Source organism: Chlorocebus sabaeus, chromosome 12 (assembly GCF_047675955.1).
Source record: "Chlorocebus sabaeus isolate Y175 chromosome 12, mChlSab1.0.hap1, whole genome shotgun sequence".
NCBI lineage: Eukaryota > Metazoa > Chordata > Mammalia > Primates > Cercopithecidae > Chlorocebus > Chlorocebus sabaeus.
Window position 1 is genome coordinate 60,982,613 of NC_132915.1, and position 17,275 is coordinate 60,999,887.

A 17,275-nucleotide genomic window follows, 5' to 3' on the forward strand; every position below is an offset into this window, starting at 1 on the left:
TTAGCCTCTCCCTCCCACTACTCCCAGAGTTGCATACTGCAACTCTTCAGGAGCTCCTATGAGGTGCTGCCTCTTAAACATCTCTTCTACACCTACTTGCTCAGCTTTGGTGACTTCAATTTTCCTTCCTCTGAGAATAACCCCTTTGGAGTATTCTTTCTTTGTATGTTGGGATTGGCTCTTGATTTTGCCCTTGGTCCCTAGTTGCCTTTTGCATCTCTCTTGGCTCCAGGCTCTGTAGATAACAGGCAGCCCTGACCCTTCTCCATGCCCAGCTCTGATCCTGAATCTCCTTTCTGCATCCAGCACCCAACATAATCACTTCACCAAGAAAAGACTTCAGGCCTTAAAGGCTGTTATGAACTGAATCATGTCCTCCCCGTAATGCATATGTTAAAGCTCTAATTTCTGGTATGATGATATTTGAAGATAGGACCTTTGGGAGAAAATTAGGGTTAGATTAGGTCATGGGGGTGATGCCCTCATGATAAAATTAGTGGTTTAGTAGAAAAAAAGGAAAAGAAATCTCCTTTTATGAGGTCACATACTGAGGAAAGATCATAAGAAGATATAGCAAGAGTGGCTTCTGCAAGCCAGGAGAAGAGAACCCTCACCAGGAACTGAAGCTGCTGAAACCTTGATCTTGGACTTCCAGCCCCAGAACTTTGAGAAGTAAATGTCTATCGTTGAGGCCACCAGTCTATATTATTTTGTTATGTCAGCCAAACAGAACAAATGCCAAGGTCAGCTGGTCCTGAAACCATCAAGCATACCACCTTTCTTTCTTCCCTTTTGGAAAACATGGGTTTCCCCCTCCTCCCACCCCATGCCCTTGTCTATCCTGTTTCCTTTTATTTTCTTACTTATTTATGCCTAGTCGTCATCAGAAATTTCAACCCAGCTGAGCTAATGAATTGATGCTTCTTTTGCATGTACAGAGCTAATGAGGCACAGGCAACAGGTAGTCATGTTAGTTTCTTTTCTCTGTGTAAAGAAGCCTCTATCTTCTCATCCAATTATTGACTAGCAAACCCCTGTTACCTCCAACAGAAACAGAAGCTCCCCTGGTCACATAAACAGTGTGACATGTCAGCAGCACTGAGCTGTGTCTCAAGATTCTTTTCCTGACAGCATTTAAGAGAAGACACCCCAAAGACCATGCTACTCCAAATAGCTGATGAAATGTGTAGTGCTGCAGTAGCAGAAATCTGGTTTTGTGAATAATAAACTCGGGTTGTATGCTTTCAGGTTGAACTCTTTTGTGTCAACTAAAAGAACATGTGGACATAGCAGGGCTGTCAAGATAAGGCCACGAGCTTGCCAAGTTGGGGACCTTTGAAATACAAGTAAGTTGGTGATAGTAAATCAGTGCTTTCCAGGCAAATAATAAATTTTAAGTAAGTAGTAGGAAAGTAAAACTGCTTATGTCTTCCATGCAGTGAATTAAGCTGACTACTGTTAAAATACTCTTGTAATACAGTCATATATTATTGGCTATCTATTTCTCACTATACAAATTATAATTCATTTTCATATATCATTATTAAAATGCCTCTGTTTTGTTTTTTGTTGTTGTTGTTGTTGTTACAATGGATGCATGGTTGCTTTGAATTTTCCAATTCTTACTGCCATGGAACATGAAGATGCCTGGGAATTACAATATCCAACCATTTAATTATGTGATGTCATAAGAAAATGGCTTTATTTTTATTTTTAGGACTGTGGAAGCAGTACCTTGTATTTATGGGTTTTTTAATCTAAAGGCTTATTAGGAAGCTAACAATGGACCAATTAACTTACTTATTATCAGTTGCACATGATATCTACACTGAGTGACTTTGAAGAAAGCTTGTGTTTTCAACAGAAAACATTCTACAGTAAAAATTCTGTCTTGCCAAGATAATTGCTAATTGTAACTCATCAAAATATGTGTCTGGTTCAAGAGCAACATGTTTATTACTCTGTATATATTTATTATTTCTGTTGAAGCCATCCTAGAGAGGCCCTCAACATTATTGCTTCTGCATACAATAGAACTTGACATATAAAATTAATCCCTTAAAGATATATATAAATGAATAACTAAAGCTGCATATAGGTGGATTAGGACTGGTGATTGAAATGTGTCTGTTATGATTTAGTCACTGTCTTAAGGATAACATGTTTGGCCATGAGTAAAACAAGGTAGTGAGAAATAAAACAGTAGGTCAGACTTGTTTCCTCCTTTCTTTCTACCCATTCTCACGTTTGTCTCATCTTATATTTAACTAATTTTCCAGAACAAATATAAAGGATATGAATGACTCTAACTCTGAAGAGAGAGAAAAGTCAGAGCAATGATTATACCTACCCTTCTCACTTATAGCTCTTAGCACATTTGTCTTGTATTGGACACATTTTCAAAAACTTACATGTTGGGCTGGGCATGGTGGCTCATGCCTGTAATCCCAGCACTTTGGAAGGCCAAGGTGAACAGAATTGCTTTAGCTCAAGAATTTGAAACCAGCCTGAGCAGCATGGCGAAATCCCATCTCTACAAAAAAAAAAAAAAAATTGGTGGTGTACACCTATAGTCACAACTACTGGGGAGACTGAGGTGGGAGAATCACTTGAGCCTGAGAGGTCGAGGCTGCAGTGAGCCGTGATCAGACTACTGCACTGCAGCCGGAGTGATGTGAGTGAGACCCTGTCTCAAAAAAAAAATTTTTTAAAGCACATGTTCACCATTATCAAAGTAAAATTAAAGGTCAAAGTTAGGTATTTATTTGTTTACCTAGTACCCTCTAATAAAAATCATTAATAAAAGTGTAAACTAAATTGGGCCATGAATCATCAGATCCTTTTGGACTTCAATGGGGAAAACACCAGGATCAGATCCACTGGTAGGTTAGGTGTGAATGTAGCTAACTCCTCCAAATTTGAAAATTAAGGTAGTAAGGTTCTTTTTACTGGCTAGTACCAAAATTAATTACTATAAAATGTTCAGCCGTGATCAAGGTTTGTATAACAATAAAATATATAAATATTTTGGTGATTCTATCAACTTCCTGACACATATAATCGAACATTGTCCCTGTTATATTATTGCCTGAAAAAGTGTATTCAAAGGCCTGCTTGCTAATAGTTTGGTCATAGTTACTTTAAATCATGTGCTGGATATTAGTGTGTCATAATAATCTTAATCAGCAAATATCTACTGAGTACCCTCAATGTGCAAGTCACTCTAGTGGACATTAGAGGGGAAAGGCACATGAAGCAATGCTTGCACTAAAAGGTTTGATATCCAGATGGAGACATCAGATGCGATGTGCCCATTGCTTCTGATAACTTAAATATCCTCAGGGTAAAGATCAACCAAAAGCATAAAAAACTATTTGCTGAATCATTCTGAGAGCCCAGTTGAGGTGGAAGGCCTGAAAGTGGTACAGTGGCATTCTATTTTGTAATTTTATTCAAAATTACTTAGCAGTCCAAGTATCAAAGTATAGAAAGATTAGGAAAAAAGGGAAAGGTCAAAGGACCAGATATGTAGGAATATATATTTATATTTTTTTTCCAATGGGTATGTGTACATATACACAGACATAGATATACATATACATATACATACACACATATACATATCATAGTGAAAGTAAAGGAATAACAGACTTATAGATTAAATAAAGTATCTTAATTTCTGCATTTATCCATTAAATAAGAAAAATGAATTTGCTTTGTAATTAGCCAGATTTTATAAAGATATCTTTATTACTTTTAAAAATTTCTATAGGTATAAAAACATAATAATCCCCTACTAAAGAACCAGGTAATTTTGTAAAGAATGTGGAAATAAGGGTTTTTCTCCTTTCCTTTCCCATTTGCCTGATGCGAGATTTAAGCCAGGTTTCTCAGAGTGGTCCATTTTCTTATCTGTGAAATGGGAAAAAGTGCACCTTTGCTTCCTCATTCAGAACAATTTCCAGTATTTGAGGTAACTATTTGAAAACATCTTATAACCTATCTAAATGTAAGACACTTCTCTTTCTGCTCTAATTTTTCCATGAAGCAGGAATCTCTTTGTGTTTACTCATTTACAAAAATAATTCGATAATCATCTTAACACTGGTTTAAAATGCATATAAATCCTACTTATAGGTATCCAGGAGAAATTAAAACATATCCACACATACACAAAAAAAATGGTACACAAATTACCATAGCAGCATTGTTTATAATAGCCAAACAGTAGAAACAACTCTATTTTCCATCCAAGGAACAAACAAAAGGTGTTATATCCATATAGTGATTGTTATTCATTGATAACAAGGAATGATGCACAACATGGATTAACCTTGAAAACAAAATATATTAAGATAAAGAATTCAGTCAAAAAGATGGTATATTGTATGGTTTCATTCATATAAAATTTCTACTAGAATAGGCAAGTCCTTAGAGACAGAAATTAGGTTAGTGATTGCATAGGATTGGGGTGCAAGGGAGGAGAATGGAGAATGACTGCTAATAGGTCTGGGGTTTCTTTTTGGGGTAATGAAATTAGGAGTGATAGTTGCATGAGTCTGTCAAAAATACTAAAATCCATTTAATTGCACACTGTAAATGGGTGAATTTTATGATACGTGAATTATTTCTCTTAATAAAAATGTACAAATCACCACTTCAAAAATATTACAAAAATAGTGCTAATTATTTATTAGCCTGAAGGATAATACATCCAGCAATGTATCAAGAAGTACTTTATCTGAGCAGATTTAACTGTTAAATTTGCATTTGAATTTCAAAACCCATTATCTTAAATGCAGAGACAAGCCAGAGAACTCAGATAGGTTTGCTCTATCATTAGGCAATATTGGAAAGAACCATTCCTGCCCTATTGAGTCTATATTTTCTTACTCTTTCTCAATAATTTTGAGAATTAATTACTTTGATTTCCAATCTGTAAGTAGCCTTTAAAGACTCACATTTCTCAGGTTTTCATGCTCCCAAAGGTTGATTTTGATAGGGTCTTTGTTAACTGTGGATGCTTTGTTATAAAGATCAAAGCAGTTTAAACCATGTTAATAGAATCAATCTAAAATGTAGATGTTAATATTAACAGAGCAAGTCCTAGTGAATGGGATAACTAGAATAATAATAGTACTAAAGCATGCCAGGCACTTATTATTTTATGTCCATTTAAAAAATAAGAACAAAGAGACCTAGGGAAAGAGAAGATACCTGCTTTGCCCAAAGACCAAATTGGGTTTCAAGTTCAGGCCCTCAAAATCTGAGCTTTTACTTATTACACTAAACATATAAGAAGAAGTTCCTTCCCCAAAGTAACTCCTTTGTAGATGGGGATAGGTAATGTTCCTATCTAACAGAAGAAAGGTGAAAAATTCAATGAAGAACCATATTAGGTGTTTAAATAACCAACCTTTTTAAAGCATTTTTATAATTTTTGAGGGACTTTCAATTATGACCTCACTTGATTTTTTAACATCTGTTCTGCACATTCCAAAAGGACTTAAGGTTTATTCACTGCCACAAAATAGCTTACCTCTGTAATACTAAGTAACACGATCACCATCTTCATCTTAACAGCATTCTCCTTGGGAACATAAACACAACACTACTGAAAGTGACACAAGTGAATTTTACTCCAGCTTACATTTTAGTTCTTAGATCTCTGAGCTCTCCACTTATGTTCTGTTATCTACTGCTTTTCTCTGTGACCAACAGTATAGAATTGAAGATGACTGGCCAATGCATTGGGAATGAGACATGTCAGACTCAAGTAAATAAAATAATAGAAGAGAACAAAAGTAGGAAGACAGTATGCCCAATAAGTTAAAAAGTCAAAGATTTTGCAGTGACCATAAACAGAGCCCTCAGGGGATGTAGCTTAGCAAGAGAAAACAAATAATGGCAAAGTCCATGGGAGACTGGACCAACATCTAGATATGGACAGAGAATGTAGGCTTCTGACTGGATTTAGAATTCTTTACCACTTGTGTGATGGTTAAATTTATGTGTCAGTTTTGCTGGGCTAGGATACCCTGCTGTTTAGTCAAACACTAGTCTAGATGTTGCTGGGAAAATATTTTCAGATGTGATTTGCATTTAAGTCAGTAGACCTGGAGTAAAGCAGATTACTCTTTATAATGTGGATGGATCCTATCCAATCAGTTGAAGGCCTTAAAAGCAAAGACTGAAATTTCCCAGAAAAAAAAAAAGAACTGTCCTCAAGACTGAACACAGAAACTCTGCCTGAGTTTCCAGCCTACTACCCTGAAGAATTATACTCAAAACCTCAACATCAACTGTTAACTAATTTTCCAGGCTGTCAATTTGCCTATGGATTTTGGACTTGCCAGCCCCATAATCACAGAAGCCAATTTCTTAAAACAATCTGAGTGTGTCTCTGTCCCATTATTTCTCTCAATATAGAGATGGATATAGATATATTAATGTATCCTATTGGTTTCATTTTTCTGGGAAACCTTGACTAATACAATTTATTAACCTCATAATTTCATGTATGTTATTTAACTTTCCTGAGCCTTACTTTCGTCATTTTACAATAGGCAAATAATACTTAATTTACATAGGGTTGTGACAAGCACCCTACTTGTGCCTAGCACAAGTAATAATAAATGCTAGCTGTTACTTTCTTATTGTGTATATTTAAGGTATATAACATGATGTTATGGGACACATATAGATATCTGTTACTTGGTATTCTTTGACCTTAATCTCTCCATTTTTCTCCATTCTTCACCCTGCCTCTAGTAACAAATATTTTGTTTTCTATCTCTGTATATTTCAAATTTGTTTTAGAGTCCATATGTAAATGAGATCATGCAATAAAGATAGTCGCTCACTTACAGTGTATTGATTTACAATTGTTTGAATTTACAGTGATAAGAAAGTAATATGCATTCAGTATAATCCACACATAAAATTTTTAGTTTTGATGTTTTCCTGGGATACCAATATGGTGCATGATATTCTCTGGCAATTCTGGGCACTGGCAATGAACTCCAGCCCCCAGTCAGGCACATAATCATGAATAGAAATACACTGATACTCTACAATATACTGTGTTACCAGTTTAGTTTTTTTGATATTTTGCTTTGTGTTTTCACATTCCATCATGCCTACAAAACGCCTATCTGTGTCTAGGTTTCTGTAAGTGTTCTGAGCACGTTTAAGATGTGGTTAGGCTAAATGACGATGTTCTGTAGGTTATGTGTACAAAATGCATTTTTGACTTAATGACATTTTCAACTTATAATACATTTATTGAAATGTAACCCCATTGTAAGTCAAGGATCATCTGTATAATCACCCCACTCTCTTCTGATTACCATTTTCATGGATTCTTTTGATTACCATTTTCATCTTTTTACAACCCTTCACTTTCAGCCTAGTTGTGTCCTAAAAGCTTAAGTGAGTCTCTTGTAGGTAGCTTATGATTGAATCTTTTTCTTTATGCATTCAGCCACTGTCTTGATTGGATAATTTAATCTAATTACATTCAAGGTTATTATTGATAGGTAAGGACTTAGTACTGCCATTTTATTATTTCTTTTCTGGTTATTTCTTCCTCTTTTGTCTACCTTTGTGATTTGAAAATTTTCTGTAGTGCCAAGTTTTGATTCCTTTATTTTTATAGTTTGTATATTGGCTGTAGTTTTTTGTTTTGTGGTTGCCATGAGACATATATAAAACATCCTATAGTTATAATCAACAATTTTAAGTTGATAATTAACTTCTATCGTATGCAAAACTGTAAACTTTTTACCCTTCCTTCACAATTTATGTTTATGATGTCACAATTTACATTGTTTTACATTGTGCATTCCTTCAAAACTTATTATAGCTTTAATTATGTATGACCATTTTAACTTTCCACCTTCATACTAGAGATATCTATGATTTATACATAACCATTATAGTATTGGAGTATTCTGGATTTGACTATGTATTTACCTCTACTAGTGAGTTTTACACTTTCATATGTGTTCATGAGAATAATTACCATCCTTTCATTTCTACCTGAAAAGGTCCCTTAAGTATTTTTTGTAGGTCAGGTCTATTGGTGATAAATTCCTTTAGCTTTTGTTTGTCTGGGGAAGACTTTATAATTCATTTTAGATGGAAAGCTTTGCTGGGTATAGTATTCTTGACTCGTGGGTTTTTTTTTTTTTTTTTTTTTTTTGGTTGTTGTTTTTTCGGTACTTTGAACATATCATCCTAATTTCTTCTAGCCTACAGGGTTTCTACTGAGAAATCTGCTGATAGTCTATTGTGGATTCCTTCATAGGTGACTTGCTGCTTTAAAAATTCCCTCTTTGTCTTTAGCTTTTCAAGTTTAATTATAATATTATTTGGAGAGTACCTCTATGAGTCATATCTTTTGGGGAACCTTTGAGATTAATGGATCTGGATATCCACATCTCTCCAAAAACTTAGGAAGTTTACAGCAATTATTTTATTAAATAAGCTTTTTGTTCCTTTCTCTATCTTTTCTTCTTCTTGAGTTTTAATAATGAAAATGTTCTCTTAAAGCTGCCCATACTTCTCATAAGCCATCTTCACTCTTTTTCATTTCTTTTCTCATTGAGTCATGTCAAAAGACCAATCTTTGAGTTTGCAGATTATTTCTATGATCTAGTCTGATCTAGTCTGCTGTCAAAGCTCTCTATGATATTTTTCATTTCATTGACTGAATTCTTCATCTCCAAGATTTCTGTTTGGTTCTCTATTATGGTTTCTATCTCTTCATTGAATATCTCATTCAGATATCAAATTATTTTCTGGTTTCATCAAATTATCTATCTGTATTTTCTTGTATCTCACTCAGTTCCCTTAAGAATTACATTAAATTGTTGGGGTGGGAGGGCAATTTATAAATTTCCGTTTATTTGTGGTTAGTTACTGAAGAGCTATTGTGTGCCTTTAGTAGTGTCATGTTTCCTTACTTTTTCATATTTTTTGTGTTTCTGCATGGGTATCTCACAGTGTTGGCACTTCTTCCAAATTTTATAAAGTGACTTTCATAGAGGAAGACTTCCACCTGCAGATAGGCCTGTGGACCTGAGCGTGCCAATTGGTCAGTGTACAGTGGCTCTGGTTCTGTGTGGGCACAATGGTATACTCTCCATGTAGCTTCTTTGGTTATAATCAATGTCAGTGATAATTGTGAATGTCTCAGTTGTCTGAGCTGCAAGAATTTGTGGCAATGGTAGTAGCTGTGTAGGTTATCAAAGCAAGGAATTTAGGGATCCTCCTGTTCTTGCCTTCCCTATAGCAAAGTATATTAACTGAGGGAATTTTTCCTGGTGTCGAGTCTGACACAACCCACAAAAGGCTGCAGTGGCAAAAGGATTCAGGTCATAGGTGCTCTGAGCAGCTATACAGTTGGGTTTCTGGGCTCAGGGTCTTGTGAAACTGTTGTAGCATCTAGGATTTAAGGTACAGTTTCACTTTCCAAGACAGAAATGGATGTAGTTCTCCCACTAAGCTGTGGTCTATTGCTCTGAGCAAACCCAAGCAGTTAGGGCCCAGGGGTCTGAGATGTAGGTGTGGTTCTGACCCTGGAAGGCAGGGTAAAGCCTTGTCCCAGCTCTGAGGAAGAATGTATGTTCTGGAGGCTCAGGCTTTGTGGAGCAGGGCTTAGTTGCTATTTAGAACCCAAACCAGGGCATAGCAGCTAGTGCTCCAGGTGATGACATATTTCACAATGGTAACTATGGATCTTGGGGTGGTAGGATATAGCAGTGGCCCAGGGTCTATGAGGCCAGGTGCAGTAGCAGCAAGGACCCAGGAATGTCAAGGCATCACTGTGGCTTGAGCTCTGGTGTGAGGGAAGCAGCACACCAATGACTGCCTTCTCCAGGGAAGTAGGGCATCTCAGCAGCTCAGACTGCAAGGGGGGCTAGTCAAACTGTAAATAGGCAGGATACTGTGGCTGTTCAGCCTGGAGGATCTGGTGGCACAGCACAGCCAAGGCTCTCATTCCCTGGGATGCAAGGCACTATTTCTGATCAGCCCCAGAGAGTGTGGCTGCATGGGTCAGCATATCCTCCAGACCCTTGGGATATGGTACACCTCATCAGCTGTGGCACTAAGGGGTACAGCTACTCTAGTGTGCCAGGGGGTTGAAGCCCCCAGATGACAAGATGCTGCCTCATCCATGGTTCTGGGAGAAGAGGTTTTACTACTTTGGTATGCTGGAAGCCTGGGAACCCCAAGAAGGAGGGCACTGTCTTGACTGCAGTACCAGGTGCATAAGTTTTTCTCTGGTGTATGGGAGGCCTGAAGATCCCAGGGGACAGGACACCACTTCAGTTAATCTGTAAGGAAAGGGCTGCATCGGCAACTAGAATGGGGGGGATGGAGCAGCTCTGTGATAGCGTGGCCCCAGTGGGGCAGGAAATAGCAGTGGCTTTGCTAGGGGTTGGCAAGCTACAGAGTAGGCATGTCACAATGGCAGCAAAGCCTCAGGGATGGAGGGCAGTGGCTACTCCTGAAGCAGGATGTTCCAGTTCCAAGATGGCACATCACAGTAGTGACACAGGCCTTGGAGGGACAGGGCAGTACATTGGCTTCTTCTCTGGGGTATCTCAGGGTGTGGATTCTGGGGAGCTTCCTCAGCTGGGCTTGGAGCCTGTGAGGACTGCGGGCATTTTTGCTAGCAAAAACTAAAGGTGTCCGCAGTGGTGATGGGGGCTATTGGGATTATCTTGCTTACCTTTTTATCTGTAGGAAAGAGTCCCTCCTGGTTCCAAGCTGATCCCAACTGGGCAGATGGGGTGGCAGAGGCAAAGTGTTTTCTTCCCTTTCCTATGTGGCCAGCCTGGGTCTAGGCTTCAGTAGATTTTTGCTACTTTTTTGCTGTTCTTTGGAGCTCTCCTTTAGTTATGTTGATCAAAATGTAGGTTTTTATTTGTTATTTTGTGTGTGTGTGTGTGTGAGGGAAAAGTACTAGAAGCTTCTAGTCAACCACTTTGCTGATGTCCTCTAATTTTGCCTGTGAAGGATCATTTGAAACTATCACAGTCATTTTAAGGATAAAGTAATTATTTAAGAAGCACTTACTCCATACCTATAGCAGACTTGAATCTTGGTCAATCACTGTTATTATTGTAATGTAACTAAATCAGTGCTTTGGTGATGTATTCAGGTGAGCTTTTTTCTCATGTGGTGAAAACTAGAAGGACATTTTCAGTATTTTTAAACTCCATTTATTTTAGTTCACTTTAATTTTCATTTCACTTTATTATTTTAGTTCATTTTAATTCTGCCTCCACATCTGTAGATTCCACATTTGCAGATTTGACCAAGCATGAGTCAGAAATATTTTTAAAAACAATAAAAAATAACACTAATAAAGAAAAGAACATAGTATAACAGCCATTTACATACCATTTACATTAATTAGCTATTATAAGTAACCTAGATATGATTTAAAGTATACAGGAAGTTGTTCATAGGTTATATTCAAATACCATGCCATTTTGTAGAAGGGAGTTCAGCATCTGCAAATTTTGATATCCATAGGGTGTCCTGGAGTGAATATTTTGTGGATACTGAGGGACAACTGTACTTGTGTCTTCACAGACTAAAAGATAAGGCAGAAATAGATCCAAGCTAATAAATCTATGTTAGTTATAAATATAATTCTTTGAGAAGAAAAAAGGGAGTCATTCATTCTTTGAGAATTCAGAAGGTAGAGGGGAAGAAGTGTTAGAAAAAAGCTGCAGAAAAGAGGCAAAATTTGATCTGGATTTTAAAAGAAGAGTTAGAGAGGGCAGGGCATGCAGGGCCGAAGGCGGGCATAATGGTGGCGTGCAGGAGCAGGAGGATTTTCTTGGTAGAAAACAGTATTCTCCAATCACTGTTAAGAGGCCCAGTGACAGGGTAGCTTCATCCTCTTCAACTTGCTAATTAAAAGTGCATCTCATGCTCACATTCCAGACCCATCAGCAGGAAGAAAACGAGGTTTAGGTGAGGGCCTAAGTGTCCATGGAATTCATAAGAGGAGGGCAGCTAATATTTTACCTTTCATTTGGTCCAAGTTGTCAGACTGAAGTACCTGGAAGATTAGACATGTTAGGGATATTTAGACAAACAAAAGCCTAGGGCTTCAGCAATCATCAAATTCTCTTCTGTGGACTTGGGGAGTGACAGAAGGTACCCAGGTTGATAAAGACCACAAAAAATTGCTGGAGGTATTATTAAGCTTCCCCAGGAGGCATTTTGAAACAGTTGAATGCATTTCAAAGCTTCTAGAACAGAATAAAAATAAAGAGTGCTGTAATTTAAATGTTAATATCTCATCAAGTTTTATGTAAGTGAGGAAAAAGAGAGGGCAGCTCCATAGTCTATCTTCCGGAAGCAGATAAGTAGCTCTAAACAGCTGGCTGCCCTCAACTCAAACATTTTATGCTGCCTTTGTGATCCATCTTCTCTACCATGTGGTAACATCAAATTAGAAGAGGCAGGCTTGGGGGCTTTTTATTCTGAGGCCAGATCACAGCATGTGAAGAAACATAGTTCTGTAAAAGAATAGTGCTTCTCCAGCACCCAGGGCTGCTGATCTAGTGCAACAGGATGAAGTTATCTTGGTGTTTCCTGGCACCACGTGATGCAATGAAGCTCTTACTCAGGATAGAACCACCCCATCAGTGTGTATTAATTAAATGCTCAGGTAACTATGGAGGCATGTCAAAATGCTTCTCAAAGAGCATTTTAAGAGGAACAATTATTGTACAGCAATTAGAATGCTGTTGTGTGGGCAGCAAGAAAGCCCTAAAGCCCACAGTAAAATTTGATCACATCATATTAGAACCACATGTAGGATGTCAATGAATATTTTGAAGAGTGCATTGGGGGTGGGAGATTACTACTGTTAATCATACTGTGTGTGTGAACAATATGTGTGAACTAGCATTACTGGTGATATCACTAGGATTACTGTTACTTCTTTGTAAGGGATTAGTATCTGCCGAGAACAGTTCTAGGCATTTTACTTCATTGAACCGTCACAGGACTGAGATGTAAATTATATTGCCAAAACTATTATTTATCACATTTTTCAGATGAGGAAACTCAGACATTAAGATGTTAAGAATATCCAAGGTCACACAGCTAATCAATGGTGGAGTTAGAATTTGAACCTAAGCCATCTGGCCTAAGAGTCTAAACTGTTACTACTAAGCCCTGTGTCTTCTTTCCCAGGCAGGAGAGAAAGAGGCCATTTACCATGCGCGTAAGGAGAGAAATGTCTATTCTCTTACCGCCTCTAAATATTCCCCAAAATGTGTCTGCTGTCTAATTTCTGATGTTAATGCTGCTTTAATAAAAGACAAAATATCTTATTTCATAAGCAGAACTAAACCTCAGGGAATATTTGCATAGTGACAAAATTTAGACTAACATGTAAACAACCAATGGAGAATTGGATATCTGAGAGGATTTTCTTGGACACTAAACACCAATATTGACAAAGTAGCAGGTAACAGGGCTGGAATTAGCAAAGACACACTTATTGCTTAATTTTCAACATTGTCTGGGTCAGTGAGGCAGGCTCTTAAAATGTTCTGCTCTATTTTTGCGTTGTTTATATTATGCTACAAGGCTCCCTGTATGCATGTACAGCAATGCTTTGTAGGCATAAAGTGCAATACCTTTTTCCACCAGTGGATTATTAGGGTAGGCAATATGAATGTTTTGACTCTTATGGAAAAGTGTCAAATGATGCAGCCCAAATCACCTTTTGATGTATAATCATCTCTGTTTCTGCTATTACATGTATGTTTTATATGAATCATACTGGCACTTAATCATTTATTATTTTGAATTATAATGTTATTATTTTATGTTTATATGTCTTCTTCTCCATGTTTGAGAGGCTAGAGTGTGTATTACAGTTTTTCATATTCTCTTCTCTGTTTAGAGAAGCTTTTGATTCAATGCAATGATTCAATGAATGTTTTTTAAGACAGTATTACAAAACTTCTTATTCAATCTATTGAGGATTTTTACTTTATTTGTCACGTTTTCCTATGTTGAACTCTTCTTGAATTCTCAAAGTCATGTTTTCTGGAAAAGCTTGTAGAACAAGGGTATCATTTGCTTTTGCCAATGTTTGAAAGAAAGCATAACTAAATCTGCCCATTTTAGGTATTTTGAAGGCAGAGGGAACAGACTTTATAGAATATTTTCATTTTTCTACTAAATAATTAATCTACTGAGATTGTCCACATCTTCAGTCAATGTTGATACTTTATATTGTTTTATCAAGACTTTTTAGTGTATAAAACTATGTTTGAAATTGACAGAGACATAGAGATATTTTGCTTGACTTTCTATATATTATTATGTTTATTATTTTTAATTTTATGTTTGTGCTTTTCCTTTTATATACTTAATGATTTTGTAATATTTACATTGATTAAAAGTATTAAAACTTATGTTTATTAATTCAACTGTTCTATAATTTCTTATATCTTCAATTATGTTTTATTTCCCCTCCTGTTCTCTTTTTATTATTGTTTTTGTTGTATGTGTTTTTGTATGTTTGGGGTTGGGGTAGTAGATCAGAGTTCCTTTTCCTACATGTCAAATTTTGGTGTATTAGTGGAAATATCTTCTGTTGTTCAGGACCCCTAAAGTTACCAGGGTAAATAGGATGTTTTTGAAAAGAAAATATTTATTAGAATTAAAAGGGCATTTTGCTAAAAATCCATGCTGTAGCTGCTCCCCACATTCCATTACGTTACCCAAAGATGCACTGAAATGTGACTATTTTTACTTTCCACCATGATCTTACTTAGTCCATTATGTGCTTTTCTTTTTTAAAAATTTTCTTTTGTTATTTTTTTAATGCCAGGTTTATTTATTTGATATTAATAATTTATTATTTGATACAATAATATCAAATTATAGTACAATATCAAATTATTGTATTTGATATTATTGTATCAGTTATTATTTGATACAACTTAGATATTATTTAGTATCACAAAATATAGATAATACATGTTGTTGAAACAAAAATTACACCAGCCAATATTAAGTAGGGAAGGAAGACTTAATTCAAGGCTATTTTAAAGAGCTAGGATCAGGGAAATTGTCGGCCATCTGTGTTTGCTAATTGGCCTTATTCAAAGGAAAAGTAAACTTTCTCATATCTTCGTAACTGGAGGTAATTTTGCAAATTGGAGCAAGAAATCCACTGAATTTAGGCTCCTACCTTCTCACAAAGACTGGGACATACGGGAATCATCTTTCTTAATGATTACATTTTAGAGGTCTTTGAGATATTCACCAAGGGCTTTGAGAAAGATAGTACTAGGTCACATGAGTGGCAAGAGGCTTTTTGAAAGATTTACATGTCAAAGAGCAAAGAAAGAATTTACAAGTTTTCGAAATAAAATACTCCAAGAAAAGAGAGGCCAGGAATCTAGCTTCGGAAAGAAGCCTGTCTAATGTTTAGTCAAGCTGAAGGGAATTTCAAGTTTGTCTTGGTCACTGTGTTCTAAAAGTTATTGTTTATCAATTGAGAGATGCTTCAAGGGTTATATTTTCTTTTTAACTGCTTTGCTCTTTTTTAATATTGTGAATATTTTTAATTTGGCTCTAGATTACTTTTCTGTTTGCTAATTGATTCTTTTAGAAAGAATTATGCGTGTGCTTTCTAAAAGATGATGTTATAATTATTTTAATAAGACATAGGAGAAGGAAATACTCTTAACTAAACCACCATCCCAGAAAGAACCATGTTTATATTTTTAAGTATATTCTACAACTGGGTCATAAACTTCTGAATATCTGTATGCCTACCTTAATTTTTAATGTAATTATTTATTTTAAGTCTTTCTCAATATCTGGCAATAAGTCTGGTACACAGCAGGTACAAAATATATTTTAATGGAATCAATAAATTCTAAAATCCAAGAGAAGAGATAAAAATCGGGCAAATGGGATGGGGATCTCTTTCCTTATCCTTTATTTATTGATGCACACGACATGTCCATTATCATTATTTCTGATAAACTGGCAAATTCTGTGACTCCCAATTTTCCTTCAAAGAAAAAGTGACAGAAAATCAAATGATTTCACTGGCACTAGCATATCTGGGTGTATAGTCCATTTTAATGTGCTGATAAAGATATACCCAAGACTGGGTAATTTATAAAGAGAAAGGTTTAATGAACTCACAGTTCCTTGTGGCTGGAGATGTTCACAATCACAGTGGAAGGCAAAATGCATGTCTTACATGACAGCAGGCAAGAGACAATGAGAGCCAAGCAAAAGGGGAAAACCCCTATAAAACCATGAGATCTTGTGAGACTTATTCACTACCATGAGAACAGTATGGGGGAAATCATCTGCATGATTCAATTACCTCCCACAGAGGTCTTCCACGACACGTGGGAATTATGGGAGCTACAATTCAAGATGAGATTTGGGTGGGCACACAGCCAACCTATATCATTCTGCCCCTGGCCCCTCCAAAATCTCATGTCCTCACATATAAAAACCAATCATGCCTTCCCAACAGTCCCCCAAAATCTTAACTCATTTCAGGGTTAACTCAAAAGTCCACAGTCCAAAGTGTCATATGAGACAAGGTGAGTCCCTGCTGCCTATAAGCCTGTAAAATCAAAAGCAAGTTTGTTACTACCTAGATACAATAAGGATAAAGGCATTAGATAAATACACCCACTCCAAATGGGAGAAATTGGCCAAAACAAAAGAGCTAAAGACCTCATGCAAGTCTAAAATCCAGCGGGGCAGTCAAATCTTAAAGTTTCAAAATGATTTCCTTTGACTCCATGTCTCACATCCAGGCCATGCTGATGCAAGAGGTGGGTTCCCATGGTCTTGGGCAGCTCCACCCCTGTGGCTTTGCAGGGTGCAGCCTCCCTCCTGGCTGCTTTCACAGGCTGGCATTGAATGTCTGCAGCTTTTCCAGGTGCACGGTGGAAGCTGTCAGTAGATCTACCATTCTGGGGTCTGAAGGACAGTGGCCCTCTTCTCACAGCTCCACTAGGCAGTACCCCGGTAGAGACTCTTTGTTGGGGCTCTCACCCCACATTTCCCTTCTGCACTGCCCTAGCACAGGTTCTCAATGAGGGCACAGCCCCTGCAGCAAACTTCTGCCTGGACATCCAGGCATTTCCAGACATCCTCTGAAATCTAGGCAGAGGTTCCCAAACCTCAATTCCTGACTTCTGTGCACCCACAGGCTCAACACCATGTGGAAGCTGCCAAGACTTGG

The 17,275-nt window shown here is 37.0% G+C and overlaps 1 long non-coding RNA gene across 1 annotated transcript in view; it reads left to right on the plus strand.

Annotated features, from left to right (window-relative positions):
• LOC140713078 (uncharacterized) overlaps positions 1-17,275 on the plus strand; it is a 230,729-nt gene that overhangs the window by 18,413 nt on the left and 195,041 nt on the right. Inside the window, exon 3 of the long non-coding RNA XR_012094937.1 lies at positions 1,249-1,346. This is a non-coding gene — a long non-coding RNA (uncharacterized lncRNA). The remainder of the gene's footprint in view (positions 1-1,248; positions 1,347-17,275) is intronic.